Source organism: Mesoplodon bidens (genome assembly GCF_964165515.1).
Source record: "Mesoplodon bidens genome assembly, chromosome: 13".
NCBI classification, from domain to species: Eukaryota; Metazoa; Chordata; class Mammalia; order Artiodactyla; family Ziphiidae; genus Mesoplodon; species Mesoplodon bidens.
Genome location: NC_138169.1, coordinates 42,031,823 through 42,058,968, shown reverse-complemented (window position 1 = coordinate 42,058,968; position 27,146 = coordinate 42,031,823). Strand labels below are relative to the sequence as shown.

The 27,146-nt window shown below is 38.8% G+C and overlaps 1 protein-coding gene across 6 annotated transcripts in view; it reads left to right on the top strand.

Moving 5' to 3' along the window:
• ZNF521 (zinc finger protein 521) overlaps nt 1-27,146 on the top strand; it is a 301,525-nt gene that overhangs the window by 3,384 nt on the left and 270,995 nt on the right. The window lies entirely within an intron of this gene.

Here is a 27,146-nt window from a genome sequence, read left to right as displayed (position 1 = left end):
GGCGGTCAGTGAAGCTGTCAGCTGGCGGTATTCGCAGGGCAGTCTTTGACAAGTCGGATTGCAGAATAACTGGGACGGAGACCTGTGCAGTCCTTAAGTTAATAAGCAAAAAAATGGCAAGTGAAAATGAGTAGAGGGCATTTTATTCTTTTGTTATATTGTCATATCGCAAAAATATTCCGGTATCTTCTCCATGAAGACACAGCATCTGTGTTTCAACTGCCAAGTTCTAAATAAAATATTTATGTTAAAAACAAAGATTTAGCTTCCATTTTCTGTGTGGGCACGGAACACAGTGGTGGTCTCCTCTGTCAGATGCTTGGAAGGCTCCCAGAAGAGCGAATGGCCTCAGGTGGGCTGGCTGAGCTTTGGGGTGAGAAGCTGAAGACAGGAATAAAAATAGTACAGTCCTCACTGAAGAGTGGATTTGTTTTTCTTCAGGGTATGCATATACCTGGAAAAACACATATTTAGATGAGCTATGTCAGATGAGCAATTGTGGTATTAGTAGCGGTCTTGGAGCAGTAGAATGGCATTCTAGATGGCTCCTGTTAAATCCCTAGCCTTTTCTTCACTATTTTCCTTCCCCTGTGTCTTCCAGGAAGGGTCTCCATTTTCCAAAATGTGTTCGAGGAGTGTTCTGTCCATTATATTGTTTGGAAGGTCACACTTGGATCCTAGAAAAGCCAGGGTGGTATTATTATGACAAATATTCTGGCATAGTAATAATAATAATAATAAGCAATGAGCAGCACTTTGCTATCAGCAGGCATAGCAAGGCAGCTTTGATTTGTTTCTTTTATGAAGAACTGATTAGTAGTTTTGCAACTAAGAGATAAAAATGGTGATTTTGTTAGAGGAGTGGCAGTATTTCAAAACCTTGCAGATTACTTTTCACCAGTTTGAAGGAGGCATTGGAAACCATGAAAATGCAATGCGCCCTTCTAAATAAAACATGAAGTTCTGCATTCAATCTCCAACTTGTCTCCTACATCCATACTATTTCTTTAACAAACAAGGTTCAAAAGATATTTCTGATATGGCTGTCACTTCTGATATCATAATTTGAAACTCGTGTCTCAGGGGAGTAGTTTACATAAGGCAGGTACAAACATTAAAACAAAATGACAGTTAAGTCTGGAGTTTTTGTTTCCAACCAAATCCTTAAAAATAAGGACTATCAAAAATTCTATTAATAGTTGAATTTATTTTGGGTACTCATAAATTTAGAATTTTGAATGAATATCTACTTTAAATTTTGCACGATTTTTTGTTCGTAGCAAACTTTTGTGTAATTGTCCTAATAACCTGCCTCCTGGGAGTGGCTGCCAGGTTTCTGGCTGCAGTGGAGCGTGCCCTGCTTGGTCTCCTTACGTCCTCTAAAATGCATTAAAACTGTTAAACACCAAAGAGATTCACTTTTCTGTTTGTGAAAGCTGTGAACTATATTTTGAAATATGGAACTGTTTTACCCCTTCTGCTCTCAGAGCCCTAGCATCAAAATTCTCTCAGTCCACACACAAAGTCAAGAAACTTACTGTCCTTAATGCTGCGAATCTTCAGAATAACCCTTTCTGTCTAATGAAACCGAGAGTTAAAGCCAGTACTTAGAGGCATGGATGGTCAGACAATTAAATGAGTTACCCTCTACCCCATTTGCATTATTTGGCTATTTATCTCAATTCCTGAGAGTAACCACGAGATCTGAATAGATTACCTGCCTGAAAATAGTCCTGCTCTCCGCTTGTTTTCTGAGGTAGCAAATCAGTGGCATCAAATTGGTCAGTTATGACCTATTTCTGTTTTTTCTTGCTGGCTCTTTATTCATTTCTTGTGGTGCTTCTCTGATGGAAGTTTCTCTGCCATTTTACCTGATAAAAACAATTTTGGGGGAAATTTACTCCAAAAAGGATTTGTAAGAAGGAAAAAGTGGTCCACTTCATAAAGGTGTGATATATTTAGTAAGAGCCAAGTTATAAAGCTGGTGAGGAGAGAGGGGAGCACTTAGACATGTAAATGGCCAAGTTAAACACAAGACACAGTTAGGATATCTGGACCCTCATGTGTTCATAAACCCATACCAGGGGTCTCTAGAGAGAAATGATGGGAACCAGGGAGAAAGACAGCCCCAAAACACCTTGTTTAACTTGGCTGTCACAGTAGCTAGCCCTTTGTAACTTGGCACATTTTGAAGTTATCACACTTAGAATTGACCTTTTTCCTTTTTCCCATTTACCTTCTTTTGTACTTATAAAGTTTTTTTTTTTTAAGAAGAAGTTATTTATTTAGAGGTGGCAAAAATATAATGAGGTGGCAAAAATTCAGCTCTCAATTTAAAGAAGAAATGTAAACTATAGAATTTGAAAGAAAAGGCAATGGGTTTTAAGTCCATAACCTTTCAAAAGTCAGAAAACCTATCTACTAGGCTGTATTCTCCGGTGGAAAAGCTCTTGAAATTGTAGGTGTTAAAAAAGCCACTGCAGGGAGCTTGTAATAGCTCCTAAATTTAATAGAAACATTAAGCTCTCCAATCCTTATTTAAACACTTTTTTTCAAAATCAAAAATATATTTCCTTATAGGTAGACAGGTGAAGTATAACTAAAAAAAGAAGAAAAAAAGTGGTTCTCTTGTACTCTGTGTTTTATTTCTTAAAAAACAAAAAGGAAAACAAAAACAAAAAAAACAACTCCTTATCACTAGAGGTTCAGTTTTGGTTTTGGAGATGATGCCATAGTAAGGAGATTCTTGCATTAAGACAGTAATAGTTTGCTTTTAATTAAAACGTGCAATATAGATTTTTGCTCAAAATTATTTTTAGATAAATGAAGCATGACTCCCTTTTTTAATAACTAGATTTAACCTAAGGTAAGTTTTTAAAAAAATATTGAGAAAATATCTACATATATTCTTTTTCATAATTGTGAGGGCAAAATACTCTACTAATTCTGCAGCACACAGCAATGTATGCATTTACTTTTGGATTTAGATGCTAAAAAGCCTGATTATTGGAAACACTGCAGAAGCTCAGTGTTTGTACCACCTTCAAACAGTTGCAGTTGGACTTTTATGCATCTATCAAGCAGGGACTGTTTCTTCCCTCTACCACCTCTAAATTATACTGACTAGATGTTGAAGTCATTAAATTGATTATAGTCCAATCAGTAGACAATCCTACATAAACAAAAACAGCAATTACAGTTGGCACGAATCCCACGAGTGCTAGTCAAACTTCCAGGACTGATGGTCCAGTGAGTCTTTTCCAAAATGCTGGTTTCACAATTTCAGCAGTTCTGGCAGCATCTTCCTAAAGGGAGGGAACAAAAATTCATAAGATTCCACTTGGCCTTAAAAACAAAAACATCTGTTTGATGCATGAGTGGATTGTTGGCTTTTATTCATCCAGTCAAAAAAGGGTGAAAAATAGGATATTGAACATAAAAGCGTACATGTAAAAATGAAATTACAAAGGGATTTGAGATTAGCAGCTTTTTATAAAGCAAGCTGTTAATAATTTTTCTTTTTTGTTTTGCCAGAGTATTCCCATATCCCTTAAAATCCATTGTAGTTATTGACAGCAGTGATGTCTAATCGTGATGACAGAAGTTTTCAACTTTTTGCTTTCAGTCATTACACTTAGTTCTCTTTGCTTGCTTGTTTGGGTCATTGCAAGTCTTGTAGCATATTTGTAGGATATTTCTTTTCAACTTACAGGAACATTTTTGCTCCCTTCCTTTTATTTTTAGAGGAAGTGAGTTTTTGAGAATTGGCTAGTCTGGTAAATTCTAGTGAAATACTTGTTCACATAAATCGAAACATAATATATATACTTGCTTGAGTTTTTATTTTGATGTAAAACCATGCAATGAGGAGAAAGAGGTTTTGATAGTAGAAAAGAGCAATTCTACCAAGGTCAATTAAGAATTTTATGAAAGGTGTGTTTTTCCTATTACTGTGCTTTATTAATTCATCTGACAGAATTCACATTGCTGGTTTAATGTCACTAATTCTGTTGCCATAGAATACATTCTTCATGGCTGGATTTAATGAATACCATGTTGAGTTTTTAGTTATTTCTTAGAGAAAATAATTTTAAGACTTGCAACATATTTTAGAAGCCTTATGGATTGTTTAAAATGTAAATGTTGTCATTAAGTAATATGTTAAAGAATGCTCTTGAATTGAATGAAATTTTGATACAAAGGCTGATATTCTGGCTAAGTATTTTCCCAGATGTATTTAATTTTTTTCTCCACTGACTCCCATTGTGCTGTCAAAGGTTAAAGTTAGTTCTGTGGGGGGGATGCATGCAAGTTTCTAATCCCATTTCAATTAAATCTGAAATATGTTCCCGTTTTTTGTTTGGGGATTACATGGTACACTAGCTAGGATTGCATATACCTTGTTTGCTATAATGAAAGTGTACTTGTCTGATTTAAAATACGTTCTGCAACAATATTATTACAAAGCAATTAAAACTTAAAGTTAACATTAGTAAATTTAAATAGCCCTGTTATAGTATTAATCAAATAGTGTAAAGAAAGCTTTTAAATGGTTTAAATAATTATGCAACTCTTGGCATAAAAGCCTAACACAAGATAAATCTTTGAAAACTAAGAATTGTGGCTTTTTTTTTAAACTTTAATTTTAGGCAGCTTGGGCTTTTAGCATGCATCACATTCCACCTCTAGTATAAGTAATTATGCCAGTTTAGTAATTATTAGAGATGAAAGAAATTCAGTAAGACATGAATTCTTTAAAACTTCAGTAGCTTCAGTTTTAGCAGGCATAATGATCAAGTAGCAGTTACCCAGCTGCCTGGGGACCCTGCCACAGCTACTGGGCTGATCTTGGGGGTGTCATTATTATGGCAGCACACGCTACCGTTGGCATTTCTATTCTAGATGTCTGATTGCAGAGGATTATAATTTGGTCATTAAAAAAAAATCCAGATTCAAATCTTACTGTCTAGAAATTCCCCTCTTTTAGAAACCCCTCCCGAAAAAGGATAAATGCTTACATTTAAAAATTATTATTTTAAATTGGACACCAATTTTAATTTCATGGGATAGTAAATGCTTTGAAAAATTCTGAAAAGGAAAATATATATGTAAATTTGTCAGTTGCATGTGTATGTGTTGAACATGTGTTGAGCATTTAAAGTCTTGTTTTCAAATGAAGATGATTTGGTTTGGAAAGCATATACTATTCATGCATGAGCGTAGCTGTTTCCCACTGAATGTGGTCAAGTGACTGACATTCAGAATATTCATTTTCATAATTCTGTAGGAATTATGTTTTGGTGTTTTGGTTTCAATAAAAATTTTTATATGTGTAAAATCAAAGGTTTCAGTTATCACAACTCTGTATGAGATATATACATAAGCAATATGTACACACATACAAACATACTCTGACGTTCTATTTAAAATATACTTTGGTTAGTGAATTCATAGCGTTAATCACTTTTTAAGGAAAAAATTGATTGAATTGGATTTTGCCTAATAAAAATTGGTATCATTGTAAAGAATAGAATTTTTTTTAGGAATTAAAATCATTGTACCATTGAGGTTCATTATTTCACTGAAATTATTTCTCCTTTCTTTCTCAAGATGGGCTTTTCCCCAAATTTCTTATCCCATCAGTGTACTATGAGAGATATATCAAGATGGAAAGTTATTTACCTGACGGGAACGAAGGAGATACGTGGTTCTCATTCTCAAGTATAGACAGTCGCATATATTCATACGGAATACATTTGTGAAAACCTATGAAGAGCTGAAGGGTCAATAAGGTGAACAATAAATTCCTGTACTGAAGGGGTGCTGTGACCAGGACTCTAAAAAATATTACAATTTTTTAAACAATATGTTGACTCTTAGAAACAATTTCTAGCATTTCAAATGTGTTCCTTAATGCTATTCCTTTCCTTTACAATAGAACCAGATTAGGTCTAGTAAGCGCATGAATATGACTAAATAGTAATTGCTTTCAGCATTCCTAATGATTTAGCGTGTCTCAATTGTTAGAAGTGTATTAGACATATGCTTTCTATCCCTAGTATCACACTTTTGTCTTTTCTTATTTTTATACATTTAAGGGAGTTAAGTATTCACAAACACCACTCTACCAAGTACCAGTGAAGCCAAAAGAGAACTTTTGGTTGGGAAGGTGGTGCCGTCATGAGTTCCAGTGCATGTTTTATTCATTAGCTGTTGTACGGAGTCTGAGATTGCTCTGTGGAGGGTGGTTTGGCCCTGTCAGTGTGTAATATACAAAGTTAGATGTACTTTTTGCGGACATGAGGCAAGGGGTGAAAAACAACTGTGGACTCAAGGGAATGCATATTAATTCCTGGAAAGAGTTGGAGAATAAAAACAGAAAAAATTAGTTATGGTCATAAGTATTGTGACTTGGATATTAGTTCCAGTGAGGAGATGGCTGTGGGGTGGAAAGGGCGCAGGGGGCGAGCTCTGATTTGCTGTCTGAACTTTTTGACAAGTCACCTTACCCTCTGTTCTCCAGGATTCGGATTTCCTCCCCGTAGACTGAGGGGGCTCATTTAATCGTTCAACAAGTTTTTTGTTTGTTTTTTCTAGTGCTTATTTTGTCCCACACACTGTGCTAGTTCCAAATATTCAGTTGTGAACCAGACATAAGCTTTGCTCTTATGAAGCTTAGAGTTTAGAAAATTGGATGAGATGTTAAATACTTTCCATTGCTTTTTAATTTGGGGGAAGAAAGCAATGCAAGTGGTGGGAGATATGTGTATATGGTATATTCACTTTTCAGCATGTTGGGTCAGTTAAAAAAGTTAGATAAAATGAGTTTCAAAAACATTTTTGGCACTGAAAGTTTGGTGAGTTATACTTTTTGAGAATGGGGAGCTTTGTTTTCTCTTATGATTAAAAGGTAGATACGCTCGCTTGAACTGAAACCACTAAATACAATAGAATATCTATTTCCAACTCTTTTTGGATTTAGGTCATTGACTTTGCAATATCTTTTAGCCCTCCTAAAAGATCTAGATAATGTTTCTAAAAGCTAATTGTGTGATACTAAAGTAAATGTTTTAAAATTTCAAAGAATTTGTGGCATCCTTGAAATAATTGGAGGCTCTTGGAGAATGTGTATGATATTAATATTAAGAAACAGCAAAACTAAACCTCAATTAAGAGTCCCTAATTGCTATATAAAATCGAGGTGAAACAAGTCATGAGGAATTCATTCCATTAAATATTCAGGAATAGAACACTAAGGAATGAAACAAGTTAGTAATGAAACGTCCATAACACAGGTTTAATTATTTTTCCCCAGGGAAATAGGTGAATGCCTTGAAATAAACTTTTACAGAATCATGGATCTTAAGCATAAGACACTTTAGGGATAATGATATTGGTTGTCTTGATGGTCTTCATGTTCAAAGACGTGAGTGCAGAATCAGCGGTGATGGTGGAGTGTAACTGACCAGAGAAAAAGACGATCACATGAAATCCCTTTTGCTTCCTCCAAAATCATATATGTCATTTTCATAAGTATTGCATCACTATACCAAATTTTTAATCTTCAAAATAAAGCCATTACAAGACAATAACAGCATTTTATAGCTCCCGTTAATTGTAACTGTTTTTTATACTTGCTGATTTGCACATTTAAAATCCAATATGAGTGTGATGGTCTGGCAGACCCCTGGAATGGCTTCCTAGCTCTGTCTTTGCCTCTGGGTCCCTCAGGCCAGGAGAGGGTCAGCCAGGTGCCTGACTCATACTAAGTGCTCAGTAAACTTCTGTGGAACCAAAGTCACTTTTTTTTTTTTTTTTAACCAAAGGAATGTGTTGATGACTTCTGAGTTCCCTTCTCTCTCTAACATCGTAGAATTCTCATATTGAAAAATTGTAATTCTTGCAAGTTGATCAGTAATTCATATTAATGGGGCAGGGATGCTTTTAAAATTGTGAACTTGATTGGGTTGTAGCTGAGAACAAAATCAAACAGCAGAGGTTAGAAGGTCTTATTTTTCACTGTGATTTCTTGTCCAGACCCCCTATTTAGGGAACTAGCACAGAAAGAAACATGAATTACACACTGAACCATTCTCAGGGCCTTTATAAGGATTCTGACTCTGTTCAAACTCTGGAATTTTCATAGAGCAGCTTTCAGCTTCTAGATGAGAACCTTGGGCCAGTGACCAATTCACCCCACTAGGGGTTTGTCATATCTCAACTGGGAGCAGCCCTAATAGCAGCAGCTACCTTGAACTAGAGTTTGTCTTTATGTGTGAGTGACTCACCAACTCTATATTTGCCTGGGTCTCGGGTGGGTTTTTGCAGTGGGAATAGGTGTGAATCTGCAGCTGTGCAAGGTCAAAGTGTGTTGCTTTAAGGACAGCATTTTAATTTAGTTTGATTTACGCTGGCTCCTCCTCTTCAATTCGTGTCCATCCATTTGCCCAAATGCTGGTACCACTTTCATAAAGCAACATTTCCCAAACCTTTAATGATTTTCCTCGCTTCACTTAGACTTAGACTGTGGATTCTCAGGTTGGTTTTGTACGATAATAAAGACTTGAATATTGTTTTCATTTCTTAAGATTCATCTCATATCTTCTGTGGGGCTTTTTCTGACCCACCCGAGTTAAAATGACTCCTCTCTTTATTATCCCTTCCATATCTCATATGTCATAGAAATATGGCAATACCTTGGTTTTCTGGTTTGTCGACAAGCTTTTTGAGAGCAGAGTTTTGTGTTTCTTTTCTTTGAATCCCCATAGCCTAAAATTAGGTGGTAAACAAACAAGCATACAAATGCACAAACAAATGCATTAATGCACTCATGTGTTTAATCAACAAATATTTACTGCACATCCATCATTTACCAGTCCTGGAGTGCTAGGAGTTGGGGATGCTTTAAAGGAGACAGATAGGGTCTATGCTCTTGTGGAGTCACAGCCAAGCAGTGGAAATACATTAAATGAACAATTCAGTAGATACTAATAATTTATAATTAGGTGAAGGGAAAGCCCTGGTGTTATGAGAACATTTCCCAGAGATATGAGTGAGGTCAGGGAGGGATCCTGGAAGGAGCACTTTCAAACCAAATCTGAGGTTTAATTTTTTTTTTCTTTTTTTTTGCGGTACGCAGGCCTCTCACTGTTGTGGCCTCTCCTGTTGCAGAGCACAGGCTCCAGACTTGCAGGCTCAGTGGCCATGGCTCATGGGCCCAGCCGCTCCGTGGCATGTGGGATCTTCCCGGACCGGGGCATGAACCCGTGTCTCCTGCATCGGCAGGCGGACTCTCAACCACTGTGCCACCAGGGAAGCCCTTAATATATTTTTGAATGGAAAGCATTGAGCATGCTCATGCATGCTACAGGAATTCTTACTGAGTACCAATTATGTGTCAGGTGCTAAGGATACAGTAAGGAAAAAGTCAGACCCAGTTGCCCATGGGTTTCACAGAGCTAACAGTCTATGAAGACATATTTAGATGACTCTATGTGTCCCTCTTATTGTTGTTTAACTCCAAACTGTACTTAGGTTTGCAACAATGGTATACATTCAGTTAATACAAATGGTACCTATTATTTGCAGATGACTAACTTGTGTACAAGTTCTGGCCATCGTTTGTACATGGGCCTGGTTTTTCCACTCTAAGTAAACTACCCTAACTATATTTCTTGAGTTTTTCATCACTTAGATCTATTTATTCTTCCAAATATCTGAATTTCTTATAATTCTTATAATGCTGTCTAAATATGGGATAAACTCACTCATTTTGGCATCATAAGAGAATTTAACAACTCTCCTCTCCATTTAACCTCATAGATAATTAGGAAAATATATACGAATCATGTAACATGTTTCTGCTTATGATCTTTACAAGTTCTTAGCACATTTTCCACATCAAGGAGCAAATACTAGAATATGACAGTGCATCAACAATTCATGAGCATATTCTGTAATTGAAAACTTACATAGAAAAACTGCAGAAAGATTATAAAAAACAGTAATCTACCTACCGACGCTCTTCTTTTTTTTTTCACTTTTCAGCTCACATTTTTAAAACATTTTCTGTTGTCTCTATTCGTGATGGTATTATTCACAAAGTCCCAAAAGACAGTCTATGACAGGATGTTTGAAGCTACAACCCTTATCACCATGCACATAATTCTCTAAGCCAAGTCTTAGTGAGATGCATCCATACCCTGGACAGGCTAATAGTGTCCCCCCTACCCCCAGTCTATCTGTAAGTAGAGCGTTCCTATACAACCTTTTGTATAGGAACTGGTGTATAGCAAGGAAGCATTTACCTTAGGACACATCTTGCTAACAGACGCACAAAATAAATCGAGATAAAGCACAGATGCTCACAGACACAGTTCAAAGCTCTGGTGGCTTGTTGCTGCGACGCCCAGTGTAGTTCCTGGGGAAGGAGTTGGTGGTGCCACTCTTGCTGCTGGGGGGTGAGCACTGCCTCTATAACGGCTGAACTTGCTGCAAAACAAACTCACGAATGCTATTCTTGCTTTCCACCTTCTTTTCTAAATTCGAAAATCCTCTTCGGATTTCTTTCAGTTAGAGAAAGCAGGTACTAATGTAGATCTTTCATAAAATCAAAGTGGCGGAAAGCGAACTTACAAAAAGCTGGGGATATTGGTGATGTGTTGTCCCTGCCAACTGTTCTTTAAATAGGTGTTCCACCGTTATTTAGAGGAGGAGGATTCTAGTGGTAATGTCTTTGGCAGCAAACTGGACCATTCTTAGATGGCAATGCATATATGTGGGTATCTTGCGTATCTTTTATTCCCAAACAAAAGTGGGAGCTCTCTATGTTGTCTTCCCTAAGTTTATTTCCTAGAAATCCCTCCATATCAACACTTAAGACCTTTCCCTTTATTCTAACAACTGTATCCATTGTATGATGTTCTATCATTTATTTCTATTTTTTTACTTGTTTATTTTACTATTTACAAATGTTGCTTCAGTGAGCACACACACATCCTCGCTAACATGTGTGGTTATATATATGGTGTAAATTTCTAAAAATGGAATTGCTGGATAAAGGGAACACCCATTTAACATTTTGATAGATATTGCAAATGTGCCCTCCACGGAGGTAATGCCAGTTCACACTGCTGTTAGCGACAGGATTAGAGAGTGCCTGTGTTTAAATACTTTATCTTTACTGATGTGGCTTGTGAAATAAACAAAATGGTATTTCATTGACACTTTAATTAGCATTTCTGTAATTATGAGCATCTTTTCATATGTTTACACAACCATTTGTATTTATTTTTCTGTGAATTGCCTTTTTATTTCCTTGACTCTTTTATCTTTTGGTTTGAAAGAGCAGCTCATGTTAATAAGAAAATTAGTCCTTTTTCTGACTTACATGTTGCAAATATTTCCCCCAGTTTTTCTTTTGACTTTGTGGGTGGTAATTTTTTTTCTTCTGCCATACAGAAGTTTAAATGGTTTAATTTTCAGTTTTGTCAGGCTTTCCCTTGTAACTAATAGAGTTTGTGTCTGACATAGAAAGGTTTTTTCTTTTTTCTGATCATTCTTTTAGTTCTGTCTTCTCATTACACGGGCTTCAGAGTCTTGTCTGCCCCTCTTCACCCTTCTAGGTCCAGCACCCAAGCATATTTGTGGAAATATAATAGGTGCTTAGCAAACATTTAGTAAATGGGTCAGTAAAGTATGGTGGTTAAGAGCATGGGTGTTAAGTCAGACTCCCTGGGTTGAAATTTCAGTCTGTGGACCTTGGGCAAATTATGAAATCACTTGGAACTACAGTTTCTGTATCTGTAAGTGAGGGTAATAATAGTACCTAATTCATAGGGTTGTTGTGAGAATTCAGAGTTAATTCATGTAAGCTCTTAGAATAGTCTCTGTCAGATAAGAAATACCTAGTAAATGTTTCTTACTCTCACTCTCAAAGGTCTTCTCCCTTTTGTGGGGAAACCCTTCATCCCATGGGCTACAAGTCTTTTCTGTGGATTTCTAGGTACCAGTGTGGCTGGACACAGCTTTCAGAGGCCTGCCTTGGATGGGTCCCTTGTGGACATCTTCGCTGGGTTCAGTCTACCATGACCAGTCCCTTCCCACTGGCCAAAGCAGCCCTTGATTCCAAGCTTCACTTTGCTTTGCCAATGTAGAGAGAGTTCTGAAGGAAAAAATCCTGCAGAAATTCCAATTAAAAGATAATGGAAACATAAAGTGGAGCTAATTAATTTTAGAGCCTCTGCCATCCATCAGTAAATTGATCTAGAAGCATTTTCTTCTAGGCTTCAGAGAGGAATTCTGTGTTGTCTAGAAGTGGTACGAGTAGAGGGTGTACAGATAGAATGTGTCTTGCTGACTGGCTGTTACCTACCAGTCCGTGCCTGGCTGTGTCTAGCTGCTGCTTTAATTTTATGTGAAACCTTATTTTGGGGCAGATTGTCTGAATTTTCTGTGCTCTTCATTTCTTCTGCATTCTCTTCTGCAGTAAGTCCTAACTGGTCAGTTTGCTTTATTTTTATTTCCCCTTGCCTTCCCTTGCTCATTTAGTCACCAGTCCTCGCTGTGTTTAGTTCATGAAATCACCCAGTCCCCACTCCCAGATTGCTGGGCTCTGACTGTCCCTTTGGGCTTTAGAAACCCAGCCTGTGCCGTTGCCCGCTGGTTGACCTCAGTACTCATTTGTCTGATACTCTGGGCAGACACTACCATGTCTTTTTATTTTAACTAAATTATAACTGTCATAAAGTTGTCCTTCTATACGGACAAAGCCTAAAACCTTAATACATCCAATCAGATGACTTTCAAATATCCATTTATACTTTTTCCTTCAACCTTAATGCTAAACGAAGTGAAAGAAATAGTAATTGAAAATCGGGGTGGAGAGAGTCAAGAGGATTGTGCGAGGCCACTTTTAATGAGTGGAATATCCTTAAATGATAGTAAGTGACAAAGGAAATTCCACTTTGAGATAATTTGAAATAGATATCCTAGAAGACTCTTTAGAAAGGGCTGGCGTGGCCTTTCAGTTTCCTAACAGGTCGGCCCTGGCTGGGGCTGGATGTCTTGTTAGAGAAGAGGTGAGAGGCCAGGGAAGTGCAGTGGCCCAAGCGGGGCAAGGATGCTGGAGCACCCATCTACCCTGACGTCTCCAAGACCGGAAGAGCTTCTGTGCCCCATCCCAAGTCGCACCAGGACTTTGTGATAGAATAGGGAAGAGTCTCAGTCTCTTGATTTCTGATTCTAGGAGTTGCCTCTCACGGCTGTACACATTCTAGGCTGTAGAAGGTAAAGTGACTTTCCCCGTCCCTCTCAGCCTCTCAACAAAAGCCAGAATCCTAGACCTCCTGCCCTGTGAGAGTCACCTTCCTTAGTCTAGTGTTAGCTGTCAAGGTCTCAGGCTTTTGTCCCCTATCAGTGTGTCGCAATCAGTTGACCTGAGGGATACCATGCCTGATGACCTGGTTTTGAATCCTGCATGTTATGAAACCTACTAAGCCTCAGTTTTCTTACCAATAAAATGGTAAGAATCTATTTCACAGGGCTGTTGTATTAGGTAACACATGTAAGATGCCTAACAGGTATCTTAGCAGCCTCTTAGAAAGTTTGTAAGTAGTACCAGCTTTTGATTATGGGTGAAGTTCATGGGGAAGCTGAGGAAGCAGACACAGTTCTTCCTCTTCATCTTTCCCTCTTCTGCAAAGTCCAGAGGCATGCATGGCACAGTCTGTGGCTGCCTTGTCTCTTTGTGTAGAACAGAAACTATTCCCCCTCCTGGAGAAAGCCTAAGAGGAATGGTGTAAGTTTTTATATTCAACTTTGTAGAGCAGAAACTATTCCCCCTCCTGGAGAAAGCCTAAGAGGAATGGTGTAAGTTTTTGTATTCAACTTTGTAGAGCAGAAACTATTCCCCCTCCTGGAGAAAGCCTAAGAGGAATGGTGTAAGTTTTTGTATTCAACTTTGTAGAGCAGAAACTATTCCCCCTCCTGGAGAAAGCCTAAGAGGAATGGTGTAAGTTTTTATATTCAACTTTTAGTAACCATTCTCTACAATTAAAGGGGGGTAATGGAGCTGGAGCTCTGGTGAGTTCACTCTTTATGGCAAATACTTTGTATTTGGGCACCTCTTTAATGTTTCTAAAGACACTGTGTATCTATTTCATTTGATCTTGAGTGAATCTTGTCAGTTATCATTGTCTCAGTTTTATAGATGAGGAAACTGAGGCACAGACACAAATTTCATCCCATTAGCATGGCTGAAGCAGAAAAAGAATGTAGATTTCCTGACTTGAAAATAGGCAGGCTTGAGTCTCAGAATTTTCTAATAGAAGAAGCCAAAGCCAATCTTAAGCCAAAGCAAGAGGTGGAAATAATGAATCCTCTGGCCACCACATTCTCCCCTCTTGTGTTCCTTTTGCTTTAAGCATTTTGATCTCAGTTCCCTCTACTCTTCCACCCCCAACCCCCAAAAGTTACTTCTACAAGAAAAAAAAATGATATTAGTCAGTTACACCTGAGAGAGAATTGAAAGCAGTGGAAACCTGACAAATCTCTAATTGTGTGATTAAAGGCTTTGGCTTCAGATAAAAGAATCGCATGCCTCAGAAAGCTGATCTGGGAGGTATTTTAGAGAAGGTCGGGGTGGGGTGCAGTGCTGGGGTGAGGGACCCAGGAGTGTTTTCCCATTGCTGGTGAGTTCTCAGCAGAAATACTTACAGAGGTTGAGTGGACTTTCAAAGGTGTTCTTCTGGTTGCTGTCACTGAAAGGTCAGGAGATTTGCTTAGGTCGAGCCCTCCACCAGTTTGAGTGATAGGAGAAGTAACCGATGACTGTGCCTGAAACATTGGAGCAATGCAGCTGACTTTGGGCTGAATAGTTCTTGGTAATGTCACATTGGGTGTTTTAAATACACTGTGTGGAGAAGCTAGGGGAAAAAACAATTCACATTTCCCACTGGCAGGTTACCATCCTGAAGCAATGTCTGCTTTCTTTCATTTGAAATATGCCACTTTTCCGTGCAAATTTGCTTTGTTGTTGTGACAAGATGGACACACGTGTTGGATGTGGGCTGTCCTGAGGACTGGTGGGACATCGATGCTATCTATGGAGGGAATCGGCAACGACCTGTCACCATCCCTAAAGAAATGATGCCAATTCTGATGTCTTAGAGATGAGAGCTCAGAGATGGCACATATATATATATATATATATATATATATATATATATATATATATATTTTAATAGTGTTGGCTAAATACAAACTTTCAAAAGGGTTGGATTTTTTAAAGTTGCAAGCAGCAAGTAGTAGAATTGACCAGATTAGTGTCCTTATTATTCTTTTAAGAAAATAGAGTGAGATCTCCTGGCTCACCATCTGAGAACATGTTCCTTCTCCAGTGAAAATTATGTTTCTGAATGTTATATATATGTGTATATTTATATATATATATATTTCTGCTTATTAAATTACATGGTAAAAACCAAAAATGGTTAAATATGGTTATTTATCAGCCATTCCGCCCTATGTGTGATTGAGTTAGTTGATTTTACTTTATGCATATTTGGGGATTATCTGATAATAAATCATTTAAAATGTTTATGTGAAATATATACTATTTATATCTATATCTATGCTCATTATCTTGACAAGACAGGATTGAAACAATGTAAGTGGGAATATATTTCCACAAACGACTATTAATTTATAGATACTAAGATAATGGCATACACGTTCACTTTCAGTTCTATCTGGGTAGCTCTGTAAATTGTGTATTGATTATGCTAATGGCACTGGTGTCTTTATTACTTGTCTGCAGATACATGCAGATGGAATGCACATTTGGCAAGGTTGTCATTCTGTAGCAAAAGGTGCCTTATTAAAATCTGGTTTTTGGAGATATTGCATTAGAACTAAAGAAAAACATTAAACTCATGGAAACATAAGCAGTTCTTGTGTTCTAGGAAATGAAAAGTGCAGTTAAAAAGTTAAAAAATGTTGCTCTTTTATTCCCTTTGTTTCAAATTCCTTAAGGAAAGTGTTTCAGAAATGGTACTAAATCAATAATGATCTATTTTTATAGTTTATTTTTGGTTGTGTGGCCTTCCTTGTTTTGTTTATCAGGCTGAAGGAACCTTAGACATTTAGGGTTGCCTATATTTTAAAATTTATTAGCCCAACTAGAGGAGAACAAAATGAATTTTTTCCAATTATACATAAATTTTCTTGTATTTTGTAATAGCTCATAAGTCATAAATCACAGCCTCACTTTTTGTTCTGATCTTTCATTATACAAACATTTGCCTTATTTTATAGGATTTTTCTCTTTCCTTCTTTCTTTTTTGCTGAGCCATCATGTTACCAAATAAGTTGTTTAGAAACTACTTTCTTATCTTCCTGAATGGGATCATTTCTTAGAAATGTGGGCTGTACACTTACTTGTGTGCCAGCTCGAAAGGAAAGAAAAAAAATCTTAAAAAAATGTTGTTTTAAAATTATTTTCCACTTTATTTTAGTGACAGTTTGAGCCCCAGTTTGTTTGAGAACCAGTTGGAGCTTCGGAAGGGGAAAAAGCAAAAAAATAAGCAAAGTTTTTCACGTTCCTGAGCTATATGATTCCATTTAGTGGGATAATAATGCTCCATCCAGATCCTGTGTTTAATTCACAACCTTTAGGCAAAACCAGTTGTCCCGTCTTTCAAATATATCATTACAATTAAGAAGAAGAACTTCCCGGGCTTCCCTGGTGGCGCAGCAGTTGAGAGTCTGCCTGCCGACGCAGGGGACACGGGTTCGTGCCCCGGTCTGGGAAGATCCCGCATGCCGCGGAGCGACTGGGCCCGTGAGCCATGGCCGCTGAGGCCGCTGAGCCTGTGCGTCTGGAGCCTGTGCTCCGCAACACGAGAGGCCTCGATAGTGAGAGGACCACGCACCGCGATGAAGAGCGGCCCCCGCTCGCCACAACTAGAGAAAGCCCTCGCACAGAAACGAAGACCCAACACAGCCAAAAATAAATAAATAAACAAAGACATCATATAAAATGATGATAAAATTATTAAAAAAAAGAAGAGGAACTTCCCAATTTAAAACAAAAGCAAAAATAAAGTCACCAATAAAGAGAATGGAGTGGTAATATTTGAATGATTTTTGTGAATGAGATTGGAGTTTATCATCTCAGAATTTAAAGATGAGCATTGTTACATTGCAGCAAACGGATATTTCTTGTTCAAAGCAAAACTTTCTCCCTAAGCTAGTGTTTCTGTAATTGTTGACATAGGTAACTTTGTGTCCAATTAAGAAATATTGTTACAGTTGGATTGGTGTTATCTAAAATAGCTGAAGTCATAAGAACAGTTGGTAGAAGTATCAGAAAGTATGACGCCTGAAATATAAAACTTTTCTTCCCAGATTTTCTTTGGCTGGGACAGAGTAATGCTTCCTCGCTGTTCTACTATACCTGAGGCTTATTGGTTACATGTAAAGAAGAAATAACTAGACTTTTCCCCAGATATCCAAATGCCTGAATCCTAGTTTCAAAACGTGTTTCCTTTATTGTTGTAGTTGCCCTAAGAAGCATTTTTCAAGGTACCTGGTCATTACGTGCTAAAAACTATGCATAAATCTTTTAAAAATAATTTGTTTTCCTTCAGAGTGGATTTTTAGCAGTTTTAGAATCACTTGGCTGTAGCAAATTAGACCTGTGTATCTGGATATTAAAAATATTTTTATGTAATATTTTTTCTGATATAAAATAGAAGAAAGGGTCCATGAGGCTTGGTGTAATACTGAGCATAAGGATGTAGAAGTTGGTTTTGTTTGTTTGTTTGTTTGTTTGTTTTTGTAGGGAGTTAGGGACTATACTCAGATGTTATCAACAGCCCCTTCTCAGTGAGCCAGCGATGTTGAGCATGAAGGTATCAGGGTAACTGGAAGAATCAAGAGTCTCAAATCTGGCGAGAAGAAAGGTGTATGCCAAGAAGCGTCACAAAACAAAACAAAAACAACAATAAAAAGACATTGGAGAGTTCACTGGAAACCCTTCATCTAGGGGAAAAACAAAACAAAACCTTTGCAGGATAATTTTTTTCTTTTTCTATTAGGTTAGATAATTTTGAGTTTGTGTCCCCATTTTAGTGTTTCCATCTCATATTTGCCCTGTTGACTTGTTATCATTTTTTGTGGTTTCTCGCACTATTTTCTTCCACACAAAGGCTAAGCTTTTAATGTGAATGTTCTAATGTTTTCATTTGGCTTTATATTATTGACAGTAGTGGTCTAGTGTTATTACTTTGTCTTTCAAAAAGGATCATGGACTACGTGTGGAATCATGTTAACTTAAACTAAGGGTTAATTTCTTTTTCCTAAAAGATAGAATAAAAGAGAGTTATTAGAATCAGTACCTGTTTTTGTCCTTAGTCAAATTTTGCATTTATGTTTCCTTGGCTTTGTGTGTGTTTGAAATAAGATGAAAGTAAAAGGAATCTCACCAAAAACCTCTTAAGTCCCAGGAAGTGTCACCGGGGCCTTTGCAAATCTCTTGCACTAGATTAAAAAGTTAGCTGGTGTGATTGTGATATTTCTGTCCAGTCTGTCTCCAGCTTTGGCTTTATTGGGATTGTGGATAAAAGGCAAAATCTGGGTGTGAAGATAGTGAAGAAAGCAAGTCATTAGCCTTGGATGATACACCTATTTTAAAGCCAAGATAGCAAGTTCATCTATGGGACTGGCTCTACCATGCCTGATGCCTGGCTGTCACTGAGACAGCTCCCCATTTTCTTAGGGTCACAGTCAGTCCTAAGTCCTCCGAATCCTGTTTCTGGGATGCCTCCCATGACCTCCTTTCTGCTATTGATTTAGCTTGCTCTCTTGGACTTCTTCCCTGCATTATGTCAGACCCTCCATACTGGTCTCCCTGCTTCCAGGTCTGGTCTCTTTCCAAACCGTCTTCTTAATCACCAGTGGGGCATCTCTCTAAAATGTAAATGCGATCAGTTGCTCTCCTTAAAATCCTTCAATGATTTTTCATAGCGCCAGGGTTAACATTTGAACATTTAGTTCACAGTAGTTCCTTCGTGATCTTCCCAATTTTCTAGCCTTGTCCCTGCCACTGCTCCCCTTTCTTTCCTCTCTATCCAGAGCTCTTCATCTGAGTAACACAGAAGAGCTTGCACTTCCTGGAAAGCATCATGTTTCGCATCTCTGCCTTTACATATGTTTCCTCTTTTTAGAGAGTCATCTTCTACTTGCCCTCAGTGCTACCCTTTCTTTCTTTCTTTCTTTCTTTCTTTCTTTCTTTCCTTCTTTCTTTCTTTCTTTCTTTCTTTCTTTCTTTCTTTCTTTCTTTCTTTCTTTCTTTCTTTCTTTCTTTCTTTCTTTTCTTTCTTTCTTTTCTTTCTTTCTTTCTTTCTTTTCTTTCTTTCTTTCTTTCTTTCTTTCCGGTACGCGGGCCTCTCACTGTTGTGGCCTCTCCTGTTGCAGAGCACAGGCTCCGGACGCGCAGGCTCAGCGCCCATGGCTCACGGGCCCAGCCGCTCTGCGGCATGTGGGATCTTCCCAGACCGGGGCACGAACCTGCGTCCCCTGCATTGGCAGGTGGACTCTCAACCACTGCGCCACCAGGGAAGCCCCATTCTTTAAAACTTAGCCCAATTTTGCTACTCTTTCTGTAACATTTTCCTGCTCCGCACCATCTGATTTAAAAGCCTGTGGGCTGGGCTTCCCTGATGGCACAGTGGTTAAGAATCCACCTGCCAAGGCATGGGACACGGGTTCAAGCCCTGGTCCAGGAAGATCCCACATGCTGTGGAGCAACTAAGCCCGTGTGCCACAACTACTGAGCCTGTGCTCTGGAGCCTGCGTGCCACAACTGCTGAGCCCGCGTGATACAACTACTGAAGCCCGTGTGCCTAGAGCCCATGCTCCACAAGAGAAGCCACCACAATGAGAAGCCCATGCGTTACAATGAATAGTAGTCCCTGCTCGCCGCAACTAGAGAAAGCCCGTGCACAGCAATGAAGACCCAACGCAGCCAAAAATAAAAATAAAAATAAATAAATTTATATATATATATAAAAAAGCCTGTGGGCTTTTAAAAGTCTGTGAGCTCCTCCATCCGAGCAGTTGTCCCTCCTTCTGCAGTCGTTGGTTTACTCATCTCTCTCTCCCCCTTCCCCAGTGCTTGCCAGCTCTTCTCATGTCATGGCACACGCAGAAAAATGATAAGTTTTGAAGGAAACACTTGGATAAATGGAGAGGCAACTGGCCTGCAGTTTCCAGTTGTCTCAAGCTGTATGTGGCCGCTTCGAGGGCGGAAAGGATCAATATCCTTGAACACCTGAACCTGCTTTTGACCCACTGGTTGGGAAACTGCAGCAGATTGCAAGCTCCTTGGGACAAGGACCAGGTCTTAGACCTTGCATCTCGAGGGCCTTAGCCAAATGCCTATTACTGTGTGGGTGCTCAGAAAATGTTTGTTTACTGAAGGTGTGACAAGGCAACCACAGTCACTCCAATTGAAGGTTAAATGACTAAGACAGGGATCTGTTTATAAATACTCTGTATGAAAGTTGGAGTGCTAAGATGGCTTTGTTCTAAATTTCATGTTAAAGATAAAGAGAGATGAAGAAGAGGAAAGAAATTTGAGTAAGATTCCGATTGGAAGCCAAGAAACGTTTTATTTGGTTCCAAAATGTGCATGTATATTTTTTGTTTTGTGTGTTTGTGTGTTTTAACCTCTCCCCAGGCTTATTTCCTCCCACTCAGCATCCTCCTACAAGGAATTTCACTGTAGAAAGAAAAGTGGTAATAAATTCATGTTTGGCATGTGCTCCTTCATAATAGTGCACCTGTGATATTTCTCTTTGGTCTTCAAGGATCATGATAGACCTGTAGAACAATCAAGCAAAACCACAGAAATTCTAAACTTCAACTGTGTGATTCTGTTTAACATAGAGATAATTCTTCTTGTCTGAGAAGATTTTAGAGACAAAGGAGAGAACAGTACATGAAAAGGTTTTTTGTTGTTTTGTTTTTTCCTTTTTTTCTGTAAAACAATTTAATAACTTTCACAGAATAGAGTGGTTAGAAGATAAACATTGCAGGAAAAGTAAAAAGAGCATGTTTTGATCCTTGACCACTTGAGCTCTTTAGACCTGCTGGCATCAGCCAGGTCTCAGCCTGGGAGGGCTGGCCCTGTCCTGAAGCTAAAGTTCCAGGAATGCTCATCCTTGGCCACCTCACTGATTGCTTTTGTTTTTGTTTCCTTTTGTTTGTTTACCTTTTCTTGAGAATAGAAAAAAAGTGAGGTAACAGAGTAGCAGGTGGGTGTGGGCCAGATGGCGCATTCCTTCATTAGAGCCTGCTCGAGATTTTATAAACAGTGGACGATTTATTTTCCCTAAATCTGTTTTCATCTTATGGGATTTCCAGTGAGAATGCACGTGTAGAGCCCAGAAAGCACAAAATAATGATCCCACCCTTTGGTGTTTGAAAAGGAGGGATGCTCCTCGTTAACTCTTGGTAAACCGAAGGTCACTTTTCCTCTGTTCTTAGAAAGTTATCAAGATACACCAGTGGATGGGATTTGAACATACTTGGAGGGGAGGAGTGCTTTCAGACATGGTTTGCTCTAAATAGGAGTAGTATCTGGTTTTCTTTTTAGGTGTGGGACTTCTAAAGATGTCAGTAAACCCTAGAAGGCCAGTTGTTGTGACCACATGTGAGCTTTAAAAACAACACCATTCTCTATGTCTGCGTCTTTATTCCTGTGCTGCCCCTAGGTTCTTCAGAACCATTTTTTTTTTTTTTAGATTCCACATATATGTGTTAGCATACGGTATTTGTTTTTCTCCTTCTGACTTCACTCTGTTTGACAGTCTCTAGGTCCATCCACCTCACTACAAATAACTCAATTTCATTTCTTTTTATAGAGAATGGACTTGAGGACATGGCGAGGGGAAGAGTAAGCTGTGACAAAGTGAGAGAGTAGCCTTGACATATGTACACTACCAAACGTAAAGTAGATAGCTAGTGGGAAGCAGCCGCATAGCACAGGGAGATCAGCTCGGTGCTTTGTGACCGCCTAGAGGGGTGGGATAGGGAGGGTGGGAGGGAAACGCAAGAGGGAGGAGATGTGGGGATATATGTATACATACCGCTGATTCACTTTGTTATACAGCAGAAACTAACACACCATTGTAAAGTAATTATACTCAAATAAAGATGTTAAAAAAACCCAACAACATCAGACAATTCATTATTATTTGCACAAGATTATTGTTAACTTGAGGTGCATCATTTGTAGTCATTTTGGGACATTTGAGTGTGGAATGCATTTGTTTAAATTATTTGTTTACCTATTCACCATAGGGTTCCTCGAAATAAGACCTGGGTTATAGCGCTCTTTTTATTTTCAGAAGATATCCTTGGAAGAAAAAACTTAGGCAGCTTTCCAAAATAAAAAAAACATATTTTTACCAGTCCCCTAGTAATGTAGTGTTGAGGCCACTTTTTCTTGAACATCTTTTTTTTTTTTTTATAGTTTTAGGTAATTAAGTTCCAGGAGGTCATGGTCATCACATGTTCTTTTTTTTAAGGCAGTATGCATATTTTAGCTGTTATTTTTGAACTTACTGGCACTATGTGGGTTGCTTTAAGATTGAGTAATTCATGCCATGGTTGTTTAATTTGGTGAAAAGCTGGCTATGCCCAGAGAACAAACTATAAGGAAATGGTCCAGTTTTAAGTTTGTGTTTGTGTTTGAGTATTTTGGGTTCATTCATCTCTTGCCAATCTTAGTTGTTAAGTAGTCTTCTTGCGTTCATATTTACATCATCCTCAGAACCCTGTGTTTCTTCCACTCTTATAAAAATGTACTGGTTTGTAAGGTAGAGCCTCATGCTTAGAGTCAACCAGGAAAAGCCTCATTTATATCTCCAGCGAGAAGGACAGAGGGCCTGGACTGCATACTCACTGCCAGAAGTTTTTATAGTAATACTTTGTATCTAGGCTCTGGCTCTTACCATTAAATGTGCTTTTTATAGAGTACCAGGTTATAAATGTAGTGTAGCTACGGCATATTAATCTTACTGCAGAGATTTAATGAGGCAGTTGTTTTGCGATGGACAGTACAGGGAGCAGAGAGCAACAGAGTTTTACTTTACCACTGAGCTGCAGAAATATTCCTTGCCTGGTAATAATTATAACCACATGATCCCTTAGTTTTTCTTTCTTTTGCCAGTGCTTTTCCATGCAAAAGTGGCTTGGAAGGAGGTCCATTTCTAGGCAGTGAAATGGATTGGAAATTGGGCTGTTTTCTCAGTGGTTTGACATTTTAACTTTGATCAGGCATGGGATCCTTGTTGTACAGAGAGAAATATGTAGGATGAGTTTCAAGAATACAGATAGTCTTTGCCAGTCCACTGAGATGGGTTTTAGATATTCATTACTTTTACTTGACTTTTATATAGGTTATAAAAAGTAAATGTGGTGAAACCTCATTTTTACACGGACAGAACAGAATTTCTGCTGGTTGGCCTCAAACTGATCCCACACTTGAAATTAATTGAAGGCCATGCGTTTATGGCCTCCAACACTTTTAAGCCAGTGCAGTTTTTCATTTTCCCCAAAGTTGTAATTTTATTAAACCAAGTTGTAGCAATAACCACCCTTACGAAGAGGAGGATGAGAAGAAGGAAGGAACCACCCACAAGGGAACATAATAAGGGGAAAAATTACACTTCTTTTAAATTTCCATTTACAAGTAACGTTAACAAAATCGGAAACAGAGAGCTGCCATTTATTTTTACAGTAATAGTTGTGTCTTTTATCTGGGTCTGAACACTTTCAGTCCAGTGCATCATAGGGACCCTTCTGAAGGGATGAGCCTGCAGGTTGCTTGGGCAGAGGTCATTTGTGATGGATGAAACGAATCTGGGTGGCCTCCTCTAGGGCAGAGAACAGAGTGGTGCCTGTGGCTATGACGGGGTTTGTGGTGGCAGTGCAGGGGGCTGTGCGGATATCTTAAAATATTGCCCTTTGGGTGGGTTTGTAGTACAACAGTAGAGTTGGAATAACAGCTGTCCATCCTGCAGTGGTGTTCAGGTTGGAGCAGTGCTTATAGGGACGGACCTTGTATTTATAACTCCTTGGGCTGAAGTCAGAGGTCTGAATGGCTAGCAGAGCAGTACAGTTATTTCTTATGACTGACTCTCAAAGGGCTTTATAAAAACTACATAACTAAGGCCATGTGCAATTATCGAAGTGTAGCCGCCTGTGGGAAAGAAATGGTTGACAGTGTCAGCTTTCTAGAATCTTCCTACCTCAACTGCCATTAGGAATGGAAACTCCTAACGGAAATGAACACATCTTTTGTTTTTTTTGTTTTGCTTTTTTTTTTGGCTGCGTTGGGTCTTCGTTGCTGTGTGCGGGCTTTCTCTAGCTGCGGCGAGCGGGGGCTGCTCTTCATTGCGGTGTGCGGGCTTCTCATTGTTGTGGCTTCTCTTGCTGCGGAGCACGGACTCTAGGCAGGCAAGCTTCAGTAGTTGTGTCACGTGGGCTCAGTAGTTGTGGCTCGCAGGCTCTAGAGCACAGGCTCAGTAGTTGTGGAGCATGCGCTTAGTTGCTCTGCGGCATGTGGGGTCTTCCCGGACCAGGGCTCGAACCCGTGTCCCCTGCCTTGGCAGGCGGATTCTTAACCACTGCGCCACCAGAAAAGCCCTAAACCCATCTTTCGAATGGGCAAGAAAGAATTCCTCCTGGATGTGGAGGTTGGCAAAAAAAAAAATCTACTCTCAGGGAGAGAGTCTGGGTTTCCAGGACTCATTGTGCTACACCAAAGCATCATAGGCTATAATCGCACCCACCCCCCAGAGGGTCCCTCTTACGTGGTGACCTAAAAAACAATTCGCCAGTTGGCTGGAGCTTGCATCCTGAAGTTGCAGCAGAAGTGAATAAGCTTGACTGACTTCAGCCCCTGAAGGATTCTATCTGTAAATGCAGAAGTGGAAGCAAAACCATTTTTTATTAGTCTTAAAATGACCCTCATTTTAATAACTAGCCACAGTGTCAGAAGCATGGACTGGGGTCATTCTTTAGTTGTTAAGAGCTAAAGCATCATGCAGGCTTTCCTATTTGTTTGATATTTTTGATTTGGATTCGTGCAAAGTGTCCATATCCTTGAATAATAAGGGAGGCAAGTTCTTATCATTTTCGCTGCATACTACTTAAAGTATTCAGAGTGTCTCCTTATTTAAAAACAAACAGGCCTGCAAACTTGATGCATAGCATTTAAATAATCGTATTAAAATTCAGACCTAGCAGCCACATTTCTCTGAGTGCTGTCAGTTTTATGAGAAACTGGAAACTCATGCTAAACAATCGAGTGTTCAGTGTGCGCCTGCTGCCTTCCACCAAGTGTTTAACGGTGTGCCGGCCAGTTCACCATAATTGGGACAGTTATTTGTTTTCCTGAATTACTCTAATTTGGCAGTATTTTACCACTTGTTTCAGCTTGTTGGAGCTCTTTGAACCATTACCTGTTTCTTGTGTCTGTAGCTCTAGATGAAACATTTGAAACCAGCAAAGGCAAATGTGATGGATTATACAGTGTCAGTTTTGGAAAATGTAGGCACGTAGGTGCTTTTGAATTTGGAGATGACTGGTCTGTTCCTGTTTACAGAAGAAATACCAGTAAAGGACTTTTTAGTGTACTCTTTTTTTTTTTTTTTTTTGTGGTACTCGGGCCTCTCACTGTTGTGGCCTCTCCCGTTGAGGAGCACAGGCTCCGGACGCGCAGGCTCAGTGGCCATGGCTCACGGGCCCAGCCACTCCGCGGCATGTGGGATCTTCCCAGACCGGGGCACGAACCCTCGTCCCCTGGCATGCTGTGCTGGGCAAAGTACAAGGCAAACGAAAAAGAACTTGTGATTACTCCCCCAGGGATGAGCAGTCTAAACCCCAGTATGTTGAAATGGGTACTGCATAGAGTGTTGAGATAATTTTCCAGACGGTAAATCAACTCAAATTACCAATTTACTTAAACACGTTTTTTAGTTTTTTTTGAAAATAAACAAACAAACAAAACTACTTCCTCTTTGATTTGGGAATTCTGCTTTTGTTTTACAAACCCAAGAGATTATTATATATGTTGAAATGTAAGTTGATTTTGGTATATGTGAACCATTTGAAGGGTGGTGATATAGTTAAGTTTATTGCAGATGTGTAGAAAGGCTTTGGAATAACCGCCAGCCAAAGGGGAGCACCGTGACTTGTAGAAATAGGTTCGTAGAAGCACGTGACATGCAAGGTAGCAGGAAGCACTTTCCGACAGCGGGCAGTGGTATGGTGGCACTTACTGACTTTTCTAAGAAGTCTGGGCTAGTTTGATTCTGTGAATTCTGTATCGTAACATTGCAAATATTTATCCTCCCATATCTAAAAAAATTGACTACAGGTAACACACTACATATTTCTTAGGTATCTGGATACAGTTCTTTTGTAACTGTTCATTGAAAACTCTATTTTGAGACATAATTTATTTCTGACTTTGGAGGACTTATTGCTATTAGAAATGAATGTCCCATAAGTTAAGTCACAGATTGTATTATCCTAATTTTCCCTAAAGAGGCATCTTCTCTCCCTCTATGCTTTCCTGCAAAGAGGAGCAGTGACACTAGAATGTTTGGGGATACTTCACTAAAATGAGGCAAAAGACAGCATAAAGAAAATCACAACGTATTTATTGAGCCCTAAGTGAAAATATTGCATGTGTTTTGCTCTCTTATTTCCCCTCACTCTTTGTGTATCATTCTTAGGGTTACAATGGCACTATTTTTAGTTTTCCCTCTATTTAGCTTTTTGAAACTGATAATGCGGGTTCAAGTTGTTGACTTGATTATAATTTGCAATTGCTCTTTGTATATTTTGTTTCATTTTTTGATGATTTTGAAAACAAGAGGCATAACAGTACATTAACACTTGAATTGGTGCTTGCAAGAATGTTATGCTGTGTGGTAGAACTTATTTTGCTATTGCTGTCTAACAAATAATGGGGTAACTGTGTGTTTTGACCAGTTTATAAGTAAAGGTCAATTTTGTGCCTATGGTAATTAGCTTAGCTTACTCTAGACTTTTGGCTAATTCTGTTAATT